The sequence below is a fragment of the Carlito syrichta genome, unplaced genomic scaffold, assembly GCF_000164805.1.
Source record: "Carlito syrichta isolate Samal-C Ts95f unplaced genomic scaffold, Tarsius_syrichta-2.0.1 Scaffold308231, whole genome shotgun sequence".
Lineage (NCBI taxonomy): Eukaryota > Metazoa > Chordata > Mammalia > Primates > Tarsiidae > Carlito > Carlito syrichta.
This window is the reverse complement of record NW_007252327.1, coordinates 231,145-243,636: the sequence shown is the minus strand read 5'-3', so window position 1 is coordinate 243,636 and position 12,492 is coordinate 231,145. Positions and strand designations below refer to the sequence as shown.

Below are 12,492 nucleotides of genomic sequence, written 5' to 3'. Positions count from 1 at the left end.
GAGGTGGCAGAGGGTTAGGGTTCAGAAGTTACCTATTGGGTATAATGTTCATTTTCCGGGGAATAGGTCACCTGAAGCCCAATCCCCACCAATATGCAAAATGAACATGAAATAAGCATGCACTTATATCCCCTGAATCTAAAATAAAAATTTCAAAAAGAAGATTCAAAAACAACAAAAATTAAAAATAAAGAGGACAAGAGAAACCTTTTGGAAGTAATGATGTGCTCATTCTCTTGATCATAGCAATTGTTTCACATATGTCAAAACTTATCAAATTTGTTCAATGTAAGTATGTGTGGTTTATTGTATGTCAATCATATCTCAATAATTCTCTCTCTCTCTTTTTGGTCAGAGTTTCACTCTTTCACTTAGGCTGGAGTGCAGTGGCATGATCATGACTTACCACAGTCTCAAACTCTTGCGCTCAAGCTGTCCTCTTGCCTCAACCTCCCAAGAAGCTGGGACTATAGGCGTATGCCACTGTGCACAGCTAGTTTTTTTATTTTTGGCAAAGATGAGGTTTGGATATGTTGCCTAGTCTTGTCTCAAACTTCTGGCTCACGTAATCCTTTCACTTCAGCCCCCCAATGTGCTGAGATTACAGGTGTGAGCAACTGCACCCGGCCAATAATTCTATTTTTAAAAGAAATAGGGAATAGGGAAATTGGAAAATATATGGAGAAATATAAATAATATAAGATAATGACTATATAAAACAGCAATCTTTGTGTTTTAAGGATTAAAGAATAGAAATATATGACCTCAATGGCATCTTATTCCAGAGGGAGATACAATTCTGATAGGGATGAGAGCAATGTTTATACAGTAAAGATACTGATTATCCTGATATTTTGAAAAATTAGTAATGTGTGTTATATTTTGGGTTAGTCCCAAAAGAGTAGCATCGGAGTGCATGACTTCCAAATAGTAGTGGGCAAAATAGAATTAGAAGGAAATAATCCATCCAAACAGAAGGCAACAGAGGATAGGAAGAGAATAGTAGAAAAGAAAATTAGCACAAATAAGATGGCACAATGTAAATAAATTAAATCCCTTTGTTAAACACAAGATGGATTTTTTAAAAAGCAGCTATACTCTGTTACAATAAACATATCTAAAACATAAGTTTCCAGAAAAGTTGCATGTAAAAGATGAAAAAAAGATACACCAGGAAAACAAAAAAGAAAGCTGCTGTACCTATACTAAAATCAGACAAAATAGACATTCAGGCAAAAATCATGACTAGAGAAAAATTGGGCCACTTTATAGTGATAAAGGGGTCAAATCTCAACAAATTTAAATTTCTATGTATGTATTAAGGTACCTTCAAATTATAAAAAGCAAAAAAATTTATCTGATTAATTTTGGCCAATGAGATATAAATAGATTTGTGGTGTGGCAATTTCCAGAAAGGACGTTGATCATGACCTTTGTCTTTTGTCCTTCCCCCTTCTTGACTGGAAAGCGGCCATGATGCCTGGAGAGCAGGTCTTGGGAACTGCTACGACCTTAACTGTTCACTCCAGACTAGTGTTGTCAAGAATCAATTTCTGTCTTCTGTAAGCTGCTGTTTGTGGAGTCTGTTCCTCACACCAGAACTTAATTTTAACTAACACAGAGAGAGTTTACAGAAGCCAAGGAAGTAGACACTTTTGTAAAGGAAGGGGAAAAAAAATCATCACTGCTTTCCTCATCTCAAAGTGCTCCTGAGCTATTATTATAACACTTAGGTAATCAATATGACGGAAGAAAAAGTAGTTCCCTCAAATGACAACTGGCAATACCTTGCATATGGTTTATTAATCTAGGCTTCTGTCTCTTATTTTTAGCTGATTTGCCATTTAGGATGGAAACAGAAAATTAGAAGATTAATTTGGTTCATTTAAACTTCCTTTTTTTTTTCTACTCCAAGCACTTAATATCCATGGAAATTGCCAAATGGTCCATTTGTGCTTAATATCCTCTGTAGGAAATTTAATTGATTAAAAGGAATATCCCTCAAAGAATGTACACATTCTAATTTCTGTTCCATAATATCTGATTACAATCTGTTTGTGTTCCTTAGAAACCAGTTTTGCTCCTGCTTCTGTTGTTGCTGCTTTCAATCCAGTGACAAGAAACAGAGAATTGCTCAAGTGCAAATACCTGCCAGCTAATATTGAGTTGAGAAAATTAACCACAGAGAAAGTAGAAGGAAGATTTCACTGTATAAAACTATTAGCCAGTGACCTTGCAAATGTACTTTATGATGCCAGTTCTGAAAGCTAACAAGTTCTGGAACATTTTGATTGGTGCCATCCATAATGGAGTGTGTAGGAGGAAATGACATAGACCTTGAAGGTATAAAAGTATGGGAACTCTAACAATAAATGAAATAATTGGTCTCCAAACTGAGGCATACGTGAATTCTTTCCAAAGGGTATGTGGGCATAGATGGTTTATAGGAAATCAATATTCAAGTTCCTGTTCTCAAAAATTCGTGTATCTGAGAATGTTGCTATGCACAAAGCATCATCCTAGTTTTCTTGTCCTAACTTCTTTTTCACAGTCTTTCTCCTCCTGTCTTATAAGATGCCGAGATATAATCTACTCAATGAAATAAACAAATCATCTCACTATAAACCCTAATTTATTTATGTTCTTACAAATAAATCACGTTGAATGGTAAAACTTGTTTTCATTGCAAATAGTTTATTCATCATTTCATTATTTGAAAGGGATAGTGCTCTTGGCTTTCATTTCTTTAATAAGGTTACGAAGTTGAAGTGCAAAATACTACTCGTCACCCAAAGAATGTCTCTTCTCAAAATAAGAAATATCCTCCCTCAGCCATGTTCTCATGTGGTATGGACACATGATTTACTAGGCATCTGGAAACCATTCTTTAAGACGTCTCCAGTGTTTCTTTTGGTGTTATTGGGAGACATCACCCGGATATTATTAATCCTCAGTTTGTTTTTCCAAAATATCAAGTCTCACATTAAATCCTTTATTCTCCATGAGGATTTCTGGCGTAATCACTTCTTGGCTAGACTACTCATTTTCTGTATCAAATCACTTTCCCTACATTCCAGGGTATTTTGCTCTAAGTTTCTACTTTTATAAAATCCAGAACAAGTGCCACTTGACAGAAAATGGGGTTAAACATTTTTAGAAGCGTATTCTATATTCTTATTTAGCTAAAAGAGGGAGCTTAGAATAAAACAGTGAGGCTTTGAATACAACAAATTTTAAAAAGATTTTTAAAAGATTTAAAATAGCTATATAAAAAGAAGCAAATAGAATACTTAACCATTAATTCTGTCATTCACCCTAGATATTCTTGCTAGAGGATGGAGTAAGGTGACAAAGCCACATGACGATAAAATGAGAATGATGACCCAGATCAGGATACATCTGATAAATGATGAAAGACATGATGAAGAAGTGTTCCTTGGTAGATGGAATTACTAGCTCCAATAATATTTTTTCCTCTTTTCTCCTGGTGTCATGTCTCATGGTAGGAAAATAGTAGTCGCCTGCCCTTAGACTTCGGGCTTGACCACATGACTTGATTTGGTCAATGGGATGTCAGTGGACATGATGCTGTTAGAGACTTGCAATGTCCATGGGAGTGATGGCTACGACAAGAACATGCCACAGACAGTTATTGCTCCTGAGCCTGGGTTCCAGAATAAGATGTGAAGCAGAGTGACAACCCGGAACCAAGCCTGGAAGACACAGCCTGAAGCAGAGCCTCTTAGGCCCAACCTAGATCAGACGAACTGCAATGGAAACTGAAAATGACCCATAGATTCTCGAGTGTGAGCATAAATACATGTATGTCACTGAATTTGGGGGTGATTTGTTATGCAGCATTACTGCAGCAATAGTTGACTGTCATAGATGCTTCGGCTCCTCTGATGGTCCGTGTTCCTCATGATTGGATCTATTTGAGCTTTTGTGATGATCAGCCAGACCTGGAGAACAAGGCTTCCAGAGTGGCTGGTCTTGGCTCTTCTTGAGAAGTTGATTTTTAGAAGCTGTTATTGATATCTTACTCTGGAAGAAGAAGGGGTAATTCTGTTCCATCACTTCTTTCCCATTCTACCCACACTTCTCCTATTCCAATACTTGTATGTTTGATTGGAAAGACTCAAATGTGAGCACCTAGAGATCTTTGCTTTCAGGCTGGTCTGTCTTATATGTATACCGGGTTTCCAGTGCAAGGGAGGTGACCAGGAAAAGGGACTGATGGGGTTCTCAGCATTCAGTGTGCCTATGATTTCAGTACAGTCTTCTCAGGTGTTCCTTGTGCCCTGAGTTATAAACTTTTCTGCTGGGAGAAAGAATACAGGATCCAGCTGCTCCCTGAAAAAGGCCTTCAATCAGTCTTCCTGTTTTAAGCCCACCTGCACCCTGGCCTTCAGATGCCTCCAAGTTCTCAGTCTTTCTGGGATCTGTGATTTGCAAATATATTTTTGTTGGCTTTGACCCCTGCAAGCTTTTAGATTTCATCTCTCTGTTATCTGTTGAGCTATTTTAACATGTCTGCTTTCTGTTATCTGCATTTGGTTGATCTGTTTTTCCTATTTCATCTTTCCTCCATTTTCTTTCCCCACTGCTGTTTTAGTGGGTTTTGGGGATGTGCCCAATGCTCATATTTGACTGCAAGTTTAGTGATGTAGCATGTAAGTTTAAAATACCATTGATCTCATGACCACTTTAATCATTTCTAGAGGTATTGATCAAAATGGGAAGAGAGCATACTTTTCTGATTTATTTCTTCTTTTTCTTTTATATATCACTGAAGCTAATGACATGTTTGCCCTGTCTCCTCAAAATTAAATCTGAGATCCCAATCACTGTGATGATTTTCTTGCTCAAGTTTTCCAACCAAAGACCAACCAACTGTATTACATTACTAGATAAGGATTAGAGAAACTCCTTTTCTTCATTAAGTTGCTTTAAGTCAAATGTTTAAAGCAACTCTACATTTTAATGTGAGAATCAAAATAATTTTGTTTGACACATGTAAGATAACTTCTTACAATTTGATATTTGATATATGACCTAATTTTAATTTATATATATAGATTAGATTATATACACACATGTATATATATTTACTTATATGTCTTAAGTCTATTGTTTCTTAGACCATTCTGTTTTTTTATTCCAGGAAGACAGGCTAATTGTAACATGTTAAAAGATAAAGGGGTGTACAAATTTTTTAAAAATACACCTTCCATTCTTCTCCACCAATTTACTTTCTAAGGCAATGCATATTACTGATTTTCTGTGCAACTAACCACAATTTGTACATATATCTAAGCAATAAGATGTTAGAATTGTTTCACTGTTTCAAGATACAATAGACAATTCATTCCAGAGTGAAGTATGAGGCTATGATATAAAACTGTCAAAGCTATAACTGGAAAGTCAATTACCTGACTCACTCACACTGAGGTTATAGAAGGGAAATGAGTGGATTTCCAGGGAGGAATTCTTTGGAGAGAGCCATGCTAGTCATTGCTTCTCTACTTACTGCCCTCCTGGCCCCCAGCCTCAATTCAGAGAGAAAGAGAGAAGAGGGACTTCAAGAAACCACTCAGATAGCAAAATACGTGTCCTTTACCTTGTGCATGTGAGGGCGGGGGAAAACACAGGGGACCAGTGTCTCACTCCCACGTGAGGAGTCCTGGGGATGAGAGACAGACTGTATCCAGAGGTTTGGGCAGCAAAGTGGAGGATGCAATTGACCTCCACTTTCAGAGCTTACTAGGCAAATAATGTGTAAATGCCTCCCACGGACCAGATTTAGGCTGTAGGGGAGAAATACATTGGTGAAAGGAAGTGAAGGTGGGATGGCAGCTATAAGACCCACTTATGTAGTGACCTGCCAGAGTCCTAAACTAGGGCCCGAATGGTGAAGCTTGTTCTAGGAGGAAGCAAAACATAAGGGAAAGGCCCCCAACAAGGCCTGGTTTCTGAACAGCCCAGAAAGCGCCAGCAAGAGAAAGAGTTGGCCTAGGCTTCACAAAGAGCAGGCAAAGCTAGTTTATAACAGAGCAGACAACTGAGAAGTTTCCTTGTCCTCTTCTCCCTTCCTTGTCATTTCTCACCTGAAGGATTTGAGTGAAACCTCAGGTAGGAGATGGTGAAGACAAGCTAGAAAGAAGAAGCTGATCACAGATTCCAAATGTCTCTTGCCCCTGGCCAGCACTCCAGCTGGTCTGGAATGCTTGCTTGATGGGATGACCTCTATTTCTGAGGGGTTTGAGCCCTTTGTTGCCCGGCCCTGTTCAGGCTGTATTTGCTGGGATTTAATGCATGGTAGAGCAGACCAAGTGAATCCCTGGGCTCCTTCCTGGGTTCTAAATATCTTCCTCTCTGGTAGTAATATCCTAATTCTCATATAATTGTGGTCAATCTATGTCCTGACTGCAGTGTCAATGCCCTCCTTTTTTTTTTTTGCCTACTAGTTCACTTGCATGGGGAGCCCAAAGTAGCCACCAGGTGGTAATGACAGCTTCAAGTTCAATAGAACCCTTTCAGTATTCCCCAAAGCAAGGAGTCTCCCCATGGTAAGTAGGGCCTCTAGTCTGGTAGAGCCCAAGATTGTGGTAATGGGAATCTCAAATTCCACAAGCAGGTCACTGAGAGCTATGGCGAGAAGGTTCGTTCATTGCTTTGCACACCTAGGAATTACAACAATAAAAAACCAGCATTACATGTAACATGTCCAGTGTTAATTCTGAGCATATACCACAGCTTGGAGGATGGAGATTCTACACCATACTGATATCTTACCTCAGCCTTCAACAGGTCATTCCACTATCCTATCATGTGGCTGCCTCCGGGTGATATGGTCCTAGGTAAGACTAGTGGTTCTCACAGTCATGAGCCTATTGCTATGTGTTTGTTACTCTAATGTGAGTCTCTTGTTCTGAGGCAATCACTGTTGTGTGGGATACCATGTGGATAAATCAGGCATTTGACGGGCAGCGGAGGCACACCTGCATTTAGGCTCTAGATCTATCAGTCCTAGTAAGGAATACCTCTAAGTAGGAAGAGGTATGAGGTAATTGACCTGCTGCAGGGCCTGTCTGATCTCTCAAGGAATGGTGCTATATTAAAGATTTAATGCTGTTGGCAGATTGGGCACTCAGCAGTGGCATTAGGTAGATAGATGTTGGCAAGAGGGCCCATGTTGTTAGGCCCATGCATAGCCATTCCTGTCAGTCACCTTCTTCTATTTCTCTTCTTATCGATGGTCCTCCAGTTGTGATACTTTCGGTGAAGGGCACTTATAATCTCCAAAGTTGCTAGCTTTTGGTGTTGGCTACTATCCTGATAGAGTCATGGAGATGCAGCCGAAGTGTCATCTTGGAGGGGTGACCCTGTGGCGGTGGATTGCCATTCTCCAGGCTGCAGTGTGTGCCCTAAGTCAACTGCCATTATGTGAGGCTGTGACCCCTAAAGGGAAATTCCATGGGTTTTGGAGCCAAGAGGTGGCAGTCGAAGTGGCCATGCTTACCCATCATCTGGGGGGAAATTTGGGTTTCCTGTCACTGCAAATTTGGGCTCTGCACATTTATTTTTATTATTTTAGATTTAAAAAACTCTTACTGTAGTAAAACACACATAAATCTTACCATCGTAACCACTTAAGTGTACTGTTCAGTGGCATTAAGCACATTCACATTGTTGTGTAACTGTCACCACCATCCATCTTTAGAACCTTTTTGTCTTCCCAAACTGAAACTCTGCACCCGTTAAATACTCACTTCCCATTACCCCCTGGCAAACACCATTCTCCACAGAGACTACTTTCAGACAGTTTTTTCTTTCACTTAATAAAAGAGAGGGTTTATTGCTGACTGATGGGATTGCTTCTACATGTGGACACCTTCTTGCATATGCAATGGAGTTTAATGTAGAGAAAGGTAACAGAAAATGGGGTCATAGAAAGAAAAGAGGTGGAGATACAAACTGAATGAGAGTTTCATATGGGCATCCTATCCACAGGCCTCAGCAGCCCTGCCATGGATCCACCTAATTTTTTCACATCAAGAAGTTGGTCTTGTCAGCCATTTCCGTGTTCCACTGACAGGTTTCATAGCTTTCCCGCTGTCGCTGGCAGCATGGCTTCTCATAGTATTGCTGATCCTTACAGTCCTCAAAGAGCCCATCCCTGGTGAGGATTCTGCTTAGGGTCCTGTATGCACCTTCCACATTTCCTTCTGGTACCATCGCAGTCCTGGCAATGAAATTCAGATGTTTTGCCATGACCTTGGATTTACATCTCCACTCTGCAGGACCTTACATACCCAGTACCCAGCCCATTGGAAACCTGCTCTGCCCATGTAGAGTTTCTGACTCCTGGAGGGAGACATAAAACTTTCAGTTACAGCTGTTATTTTGTAACTTTGGGCTATTTACACAAGAAACAAACAGGCAAGTAAAGGAGTTGTGATTCTGGTAGGAGACATTGACCCAGATCATTAGGAGGAGGTAGAGCTACTGTTACATGGTGGGATGAGGGAACCAGGATCCACCCATGAACTGCTTGGTACTTCCTTGCCCAATTTTGATGGTAAAGGCGCCGGTAGCCAACACTTGAAAAGGGCATAATACCAGAGATTTCTCAGCAGCGAGGGCCAGGATCACCCTACCAGGAAAGCCATTTAGATTAGCAAAGGTGCTTGTGAAACATAAGGAGGAATCTGGAAGGGCAGATTCTATTCTATTCCAGGAATTCTGAGAAGAGGAATGTCCGTTTTTGCTAGGAGACCAGCTGCAGCCAGGGTTTGCAATTTTGTCTCAATCCCTCTAGTCTAAGTTTCTGCAGGAAAAGAAGCCCACCAGAATCCTGGAGGAGCCACTCCCAGAAGTACTGCATGATACTGGTGGATCTGATAGTGCAAGGGGTGGGCAGCTGAGATTCTGAGGACTGTGCTGATCCCCCCTCCCTCTCCTGCAGGATCGAGGCACCCCTGCCCTAGCTGCTGGGGAGCTGAGCAGCTGGTGGCCCTCAACGGAAAGACTGAGGTCATGCTGTTGTCCTGAGGACAGCCTGCATCAGTCGATGTGTCTTCCATAGTGAGGCCCCTTTGCCTCTCTATGGGAAATCCCAGCTGGGCTACCCTGCCTGCACTGCCGCTCAGCTTCTCTCTCTGTCTTATCTTGTTGCCTTCACTCCCCAATACATTTCTCATACGTCCTTCTCTAGAGCTGAGTCTATTTCCTGGGCAACCTGAGCCCATTATTAACAGCCTCTTTCTTTCTGCTCTTGAAGCTTTCTAGTTTACTTCCACAGGATAACCAGAGCAGCTTAACAACAGAAATCAGAGTGTGCTACTTCCCACTTAAAATGTTCCAATAGCTTTCATTAGTTCTTGGAATCCTATTTCAATTTTTCCCATGGCTTAAAGACCCTGACTCAGGTGATCCTTCTCACTCATTCATCCTTTTCTCCTCTCTCACCTTTGCTGACTATGCTCTATGCCACTGACTTTCGTTTTATTCCGGGAATTCTGAGTAGAGTTTAGTGGATTACTTTTTTTTTTTTTTGGCCAGGACTTGAATTAGATGATATAGTTCTGCCAACAGAGTGTCTGGTACCTACTGGTATCCAAAAAGCATTTATTGAGCATATGAATGTCTAGAAGCTTAGAATCTAAGGAGAAGTAATGATTTCATTTCCAGATCATGGGCAGCCTTGGTCTACAACGTATCACTGGGAAATCTCTTAGGTCACAGGGAGGCAGTTGAGACTGAACTTTGATTCTTTGTCTTTTTCTCTAGTAGAATGGAGGATCTGACGAATTTGATCCTTAGGACTTCATAAAACTTCACACAATGTTCTCTCATCAAAATTCTTGTTGAAAACCCCAATAATGTCCATTGAGAGGCGATCTTGCCCTCTAATGAGATTTACTTCCATTATTGTATGAAATAAATGACTGTACTTCCCTGAAAACCTTATGAGGCTTCACCTGTCTCAGTCCTTTCCTGACTGAAGTACTGGATACTCAAACCAACCTTGCCTATTATTTTCTCCCTGGTATGGCCTGAAAAGCCTTCTGTTGGCTGCCTTAGCTGAAGTCCTACTTTAACATAGATGAAAGGACCCTTGAAATCATCTGACTCGCCTGTTTACAAGATGTATGTGTTGAATTGTGTCCCTCTCAGAATTCGCATGTTGAAGTCCTAACCCCTAGTATCTCAGAGTGTGACCTTGTTAATGATATGACTTTTACAGATGTGATCAAGCTAAAATGAGTTCATTAGGGTTGGCCCTAATCCAGTGTGACTGGTGTCCTTATAAAAGGTAAACTTTGCACACACAGGCAGGCACACAGGGAGAACATCATGTGAATATGAAGACAGCCATCTATAAGCTGAGGAGAAAAGCCTGAAAAGGGTCCATCCCTCACAGCCCTAACAGGGGACCAATTCTGCCAACATCCGTATCTTGGACTTCCGTATCCAGCCTCCATTAATGTGAGATAGTCCATTTCTGTTGTTTAAGCCACCCAGTCTGTGTTACCTTGTCAAGGCCACCCTCGCAGACTAATATGCAGAATATGTGCCTGGATTCTACTATGCATGAGAGAAGCTGACTTGCCCAAGCCAGGGTGAATGGTTTCACCGGAAGCATGACACTGAGTTGTGGGGGTGGACCCAAAACTTCCAAGTCTTTCCCAGGAGTTTCTGGCAGAGTTTCTACAAGTTCCATTGGACAGGGCTGGCCCATGTGACTATTCTCTTGTGATGGCAGTGCTGGTCAAGGCCTCTGCCACAGAAAGCCCCAGGCAAGCTCTCAGCAGGAAAAGCTCTTTCCAGGAACACAGCCACTTAGCAACCTCAAGCGGGTTCTCTTAACTGTGTCTGAAAAAACATGGGCCTCCTTTTGCTGGTGCCTGGTTCAGCAGTGTCAGGGAGCAAGCCATCTTTGACAGGTGATTCATGAATTTTGTTCCTTGCACGTGTCAGTCACCCTTCTAGATCTTAGGGATACAGACTTGAAGGAGACAGAAAAGGTTTTGATTTTAATGGAGCTGACCTTGTTGTGGTAGGATACAGCCAACAAGTCAAAGACAAGTCAAGGCAGATGTCCTTTCAGGGAGTAACACAGAGCCTTCTTTAAGTTGGGTGGTCAGGAGAGGTTCCCTGAGAAGCATTCATTTAAGTTGAGAGCTGATGCCAGCCTGGTTGCCCTTTCATACAGCAAGGAAAAACTGGGCAGAGGCACCTGGGAAATCTTCAAATTTAAATATTACTGTGCTTTTTGCTTGGAAAATCTCGAGTAAAATAAAAAAAATTTAATTTCATCAATAAGCAATGGTAGATTCTAACACTTGGCATGAATTTGGCAAACAAAGACAGAGATGCTTAGATTTTGGAAGGCTTTTTTCCAGCTTTTCAAATGAAGGTTAATGTCCTGAACCTTGCGGGTCTCTGGTGGGTGTCCGTGTTGGGCCCAGTAATGCTCCCCATACCACACAACTGCTCAGTACTGGAAGATGAGTGAAGTACTGGAGATACCTCCTGGCTTGGCAGGTGTTGGGGCCTCACCGGTGTGCACGATGCTGTTGTCTCAGGTGTGGGTCAGCGGCTGACGCACACTTGAGACAACAGCACCGTGCACACCGGTAAGGCCACAACTGTATTCCTATCAGCATAGGCCCCTTCCTGAGAAGCTGCAAGTCTAGGCTTCACTCTAGTAGAGGCTCCCTTAGGCCACGCTATTCCACCCCTAACAACTTCTTTACTTTCAAAGAGAAGGAAAGAACCCCAAACAAAACAAACAAGGACACATATCTATACCTTGATACCCTTCATGTCTGCAGAAAGGCTCTGGTTTTGAGCTGAGGCAATATAATATCCTGGCAGGTAAAGCTGTAACCTCATGCCACATTTGCCTCTTTGACCATTGGGAAAGAGTCCATTTTGGTTTCCAAACACTCTATAACCCTAAATCACCCAGTGCTGGTCCCTAAACACTTGACTCTCCAAGGTAGCATACTGTGCATTCTTTTCCCTCTCGTATATGCTTTTTCCTCCTACTCCTACATCCCCCACTACTTTTTTGGGTCAGGACTCTCGCTGGTAGAGTGTCTTCCAAGGGTAGGATCAAGATCAAAAGGCAAAAGGCATTTAAAAAAGAGACGAGCGACATCCTATTCTCTGTCCTATGGAAGAACACTTTCTGCTCTCCTGGTGAGTATAAGAGGCTTCTACAGTATTTGCTTTTGGAGAGTGACATCCTCCAAAATGAATATCCCGTGAGAAATATCCTATGAGAGGCCCTGTGCTCTCCGGGAGTACTCGGTGTAGATTTGGGTGTACACGGAACACACTTTCCGGAAGCCTGTGGAGTGTCTTCCGTCTGTTTTCTGTTCTACTTGAAGCTGCTGCTCACCCCACGTGCCCACGACCTCCGTGGAGGCCAGTGCTCCCGGGGTGGAGTGGAGGGCGCCTCCAGGAAGGAGCCGGGCGCGG

The 12,492-nt window shown here is 41.8% G+C and overlaps 1 pseudogene; it reads right to left on the bottom strand.

Moving 5' to 3' along the window:
- Positions 1 to 8,049: 8,049 nt before the first annotated feature.
- On the bottom strand, positions 8,050 to 8,274 carry LOC103267742 (annotated as a pseudogene).
- Positions 8,275 to 12,492: the final 4,218 nt, after the last annotated feature.